Source organism: Papio anubis, chromosome 7 (genome assembly GCF_008728515.1).
Source record: "Papio anubis isolate 15944 chromosome 7, Panubis1.0, whole genome shotgun sequence".
Taxonomy (NCBI): Eukaryota; Metazoa; Chordata; class Mammalia; order Primates; family Cercopithecidae; genus Papio; species Papio anubis.
The window spans coordinates 29750722-29755774 of record NC_044982.1 but is presented as its reverse complement, the minus strand read 5'-3'; positions in this window follow the sequence as shown (position 1 = coordinate 29755774).

Below are 5053 nucleotides of genomic sequence, written 5' to 3'. Positions count from 1 at the left end.
ACAGAACTAGCGTGGCCCTGCCTTTCTCCTAGGGGCCCTGGGTTTTCCCTGTGCTGACTCTTCCTGCCCTGGGACCTCCAGGAGCCACCAGCCTCCCTTCCCAGCACCCACTCTCATCCCTCAAGTGGGGGTGGTCTCTGAGGCGCCCTTTGGCTCTAAAACACTGACTCGGCAATTCTCTGCAGCAGCAGAAGCCGCAGCATCCTCTGCAAAGCCCAGCCCCCTCCTTTCTGTCACCTCACTCTGCAGTGCCCTCGAATCCCAGAGAGTGTGGCTTTCATTATTTTTTCTTTATTTTTATCAAAGGATATATACATATATATATATATATATATATATATATTTTTTTTTTTTTTGGTCAAAAATTGTGTCTCCCCTGAGACAGTGCAGCCTCTGAGCAGGCTCCCCTTGTTTCCATGGTGACGCAGCTGGCTCACATGTGTGGTTGCTATGGAAACGGGGCTGGTTCTCCTCCCTCCTCTCCCTCTCCCTTCCTTCCTCAGCTGCCTCAGCACCCCCTCCTTCTCCTTCACACCACTTGGAGTGCAAAGAAAGGGCCATGAGAGGTCCCAAGCTTCATGAGAACAAACTGGGTCCTGGCTTCTGTGACCTGGCCAGGTGACCAGACCCTTCTCTGGGCCCGACTTCTGCAGAGGCTCTCCTTCCACCCACCAGAGTGAGGCTTTGCTGACATGAGGCAGGGGCACTAACAGCCTTGAGCACTCTAGACAAGGACCCAAGTGAATCTCGCTCCTGCCAAGGGCGGGGCTGCTTCTCCCCTGCCCAGGGGCACAGTCCCAGCATGCAGCCCACCCAGGCCTGAGCCCTGGCACCCTCCCATGGTATACTAAGCCCTTGTCTGCCGAAGCACAGATGTGCAAAAGAAAAGGAAGGATTCTTGGGGAGGAAATCAATGGCAATGGAGACGGAGAGAGGGGAGAGGGGACTTCCTCAGAGAGCCCTGTCTTGTTTGTCTGTAGATGTTATATAGATTTATGTGTCATTTTTCCCACTGACATGTAGGCACCAGAAAGGGAGGAACCCTGCCTGTCTTGTCACGGAGGAGTCCTCAGTGTCTGCCAGAAGAATGAATGCGGAGAGAGAAAAAATAATAACACACTCCAAAATGTGAATAGTGATTGTTTTCTAGGTGGTGACTCTTGTTATAGCCTTTTTGCTTGTTTTCTTTTGGGGACGGAGTCTCACTCTGTCGCCCAGGCTGGAGTGCAGTGGCGTGATCTCAGCTCACTGCAGCCTCAACCTCCTGGGTTCAGGTGGCCCTCCCACCTCAGCCTTCCGAGTAGCTGGGACTACAGGCATGGGCCACCACACCTGGCTAATTTTTGTATTTTTATTAGAGACAGAATTTCACCGTGTTGGCCAGGCTGGTCTGGAACTCCTGGCCTCAAGCGATCCACCCACCTCCACCTCCTAAAGTGCTGGGATTACAAGTGTGAGTCACCACGCTTGGCCCTTGCTTCTTTTCTTTCATGAGCATATATTAAATGTATAAAAATAATAATAACATGTCTATTTATTTGATCTTAGAAAAATGAGGGGAACTTGGAAGAGACAAGAATGGATGGAAGTATAGGCTCTTCATCCATGCTGGGGCAGGCATGTGACTATCCATTCCAATCTTCTGTCACTCAACGGGGTCCAGAAAGGTGCAGTGATTCTCCAGCTGTCACACAGGGAGTTTTAGTGTTTGGAATCTGTTAAGTGAAAGAGGAGCCGGAGATCTGAAGTCGGAACCTGAGAGAAAGCTGTCAGCCCAGCACACCGCATATGCTGTTTACTGAGATGACAATGGCGTTGGTGGCCTAAGGACACATACCAGTAGCCCAGGCAGGCTTCAGCCTAATTCTCCCACCCGAAGGTAGATGCTAGTATCCCCTTCCCCACTCCCCTCCTCCACTCTGTCTCCCAGGCCTCAGATTGAGCGTTTGACTCAATCATGAGAAAATACAGTGGTCCCTAGAGAATTTGAAAGCTGCACTTGGCTGACAGAGCCAAAGGGGAAAGTTTCAGCTCCTCTCCTGTTCTTCAGGGCAAGCGAAAGGCATTCTCAAGGTCAAAGAAAACGTCATGCAGATTCTTGTCCTCAGCCAAGGGCACACTTCTCTGTTTTCTTCCTCCACCTGCAGCCAACACACAAGGAATAGACCCAGCCTCCTGTGGAAACCTGAGTGGAAGAGAGCCAGGTCTGGCATGGCTGGGAGGAGTGTGTGTCCTGCACTGTGGGAACAAAGGGGCTTTCGAGATCCTCCTAATGATCCCACTGTCCCAGACAGACAACAGGGTGGCAAGGGCTCGCCCTGGCTCATCCCCAGCCAGCTCATCCTGCCAGCTATAGAGGCAGAGAGAGAAATGGAGAACAAAGAGGGGAGGCACAGGAGGGAAGGAAAGGAAAAAGGAGGGAAGTGCTCCCGACTCCCCCTGCCACCAGGGAGGGGGGCTTCCCTTGCTCCTCTGTGCTCCTCAGCCACAAGGCCACTGCAAATAGGCAGGGATGGGCGGAAGGTCACGGATGAAAGGAGGCCAAAGATGGGAAGGTGGGCATGGAATGGGGAGGGTTGGGTGATTTGGCGATGCCGTGTTGCATTCAGTTCTTGGTAACAAAAACAAAGCCGAAACTTAAATTAGTACTTTTACCATCACAAAACCTTCACAGCAAGAAAACCATCATATTCACAGGGTTATGATTTCCCTGGTACTACCTCGTCTGAGCCGTGGCCCTGCGGCAAGACTGTCCTTTTGCTGCCTCCTCACCAATGCAGAGCAGGCGTAGCTCTAGGCAACCACCCCACTTGTCTTCCCTATGTTTGAGCCGAACTAAGGGTCAGATGGCCTGGCAATGGGCAAGGAGCTCTAAAGTCTCAGAGGACTCTCTTCTACAACACCTCTGATGAAAGGCTCTTCCAGTCTCTGCTTGAATACCTCCTATGACGGGGATCTCATCACCTTACAAGTATCTCATTAAAACCCAATTGGGGCCAGGCTCAGTGGCTCACGCCTGTAATCCCAGTACTTTGGGAGGCCGAGGTGGGCAGATCGCAAGGTCAGGAGATCGAGACCATCCTGGCTAATATGGTGAAACCCTGTCTCTACTAAAAATACAAAAAATTAGCCAGGTGTGGTGGCACGTGCCTGTAATCCCAGCTACTTGGGAGGCTGAGGCAGGAGAATTGCTTGAACCCAGGAGGCGGAGGTTGCAGTGAGCCAAGATTGTGCCACTGCACTCCAACCTGGGAGACAGAGAGAGACTCCTCAAAAACAAAAAACAAAACAAAACAAAATCAGATTTGAATTTCGTCCTGCTAATATTTGTGCTACCCTTTTCATTAAAAAAAACAAACAAACAAACCAAAAAAAAACTGCCCTCCCCATTATCTTTATAGAGAAAATCAATGACAAATAGCATCTGGGTATATCTGTCATTCTTGAGTGCCAAATTGGCCCTCACTCCCCCAAGCAGGTCTTTCTGTTTCTAGAAAACTTTTCAAGCTCCCTACCTGCCCTTCCCCCACCTTCAAAAAAATTGTTCTGTGATTGGCCCTTTCTGCAAGCCTCAGCTCTGTGCAGGCTGCAGCGTGCCGGGTTCTATTCTTGCTGTCTCTGCTGCTCCTTTATTCCTGCCCTTGGTTCTGTGCCCTTCCTCGAGCTTTGAATGTGTCCTTCGCCAGCCTGAGCTCATCTGCCAGCCTGTGATGATCCACTTTGTCTCTAAGGCTCCTCCCTCTCTCCTTCACGTCAAGACCTTTGGTGATTACACTGTCAGAAGCTCATTTTCGAGGGCCTCCCAGGTCGGCTCCACTCCTCCTTTCACGCCTCACCTGTAGGATCTGCCTGCCCTATCCCTCTGTGTTTTTTTTTTTTGTTGTTTGTTGTTGTTGTTTTTGAGACGGAGTCTTGCTCTGTTACCCAGGCTGGAGTGCAATGGTGCGATCTCAGCTCAGTGCAACCTCCGCCTCCTGGGTTCAAAGGATTCTCCTGCCTCAGCCTCCCTAGTAGCTGGGATTACAGGCACCTGCCACCATGCCGGGCTAATTTTTGTATTTTTATTAGAGACGGGGTTTCGCCATATTGGCCAGACTGGTCTTGAACTGACCTCAGGTGATCCGCCTGCCTCAGCCACCCAAAGTGTTGGGATTACAGGCATGAGCCACTGTGCCTGGCCCCTCCATGTTTTGAATGTTACCTGACTCAGGTGGATGTGCTACCATCCTTCTCGCAGAGGCCTGGTTTCTTTGAAGTGGGGAGAGTGTATTGGTTTCCTGGGCTGCCATAACAAATGACCACAAACCAGGTGTCTTAAAACAGCAGACATTTACTCTGTCACAGCTCTGGAAGCCAGAAGTCTAAAATCAAGGTGTTGGCTGAGCCCTCTCTCTCCGAAGGCTCTGGGGAAAAATTCTTCCTTGCCTCTCCTAGCTTCTGCTGTTTGCTGGCGATCTTGGGCATTCCATCACCCCACCTCTGCCTCCATCTTCACAAAGCCTTCCCCATATGTTTGCATCCAAGTTTCCTTCCGCGTATAAGGATACCAGTCTTGGCCAGGCATGGTAGCTCACAGTTATAATCCCAGCACTTTGGGAGGCCAAGGCAGGGGCAGATCACCAGAGGTCAGAAGTTTGAGACCAGCCTGGGCAACATGGTGAAACCCCATTTCTACTAAAAATACAAAAAATTTAGGTGGGCGTGGTGGCACGCACCTGTAGTCTCAGCTACTCGGGAGGCTGAGGTGGGAGGATCGCTTGAAACTGGGAAGTGGAGCTTGCAGTGAGCCAAGATCATGCCACTTCACTCCAGCCTGGACAGTGCAGTAAGATTGCATCTCAAAAAAACAAGAAAAAAGGACCCCAGTCTTTGGATTTAGGGCCCACTTTAGTCAAGTATGCCCTCATCTTTACTTGATTACATCTGCAAAGACGCTATTTCCAAATAAGGTCACATTCATGGGTTCCAACTGGACATGAATTTGGTGGGGGAGTTATTTGACCCAGGATGCTCCCTTACCCTCATCTTTGATTTTCCCCTCTCTCTTACCCCC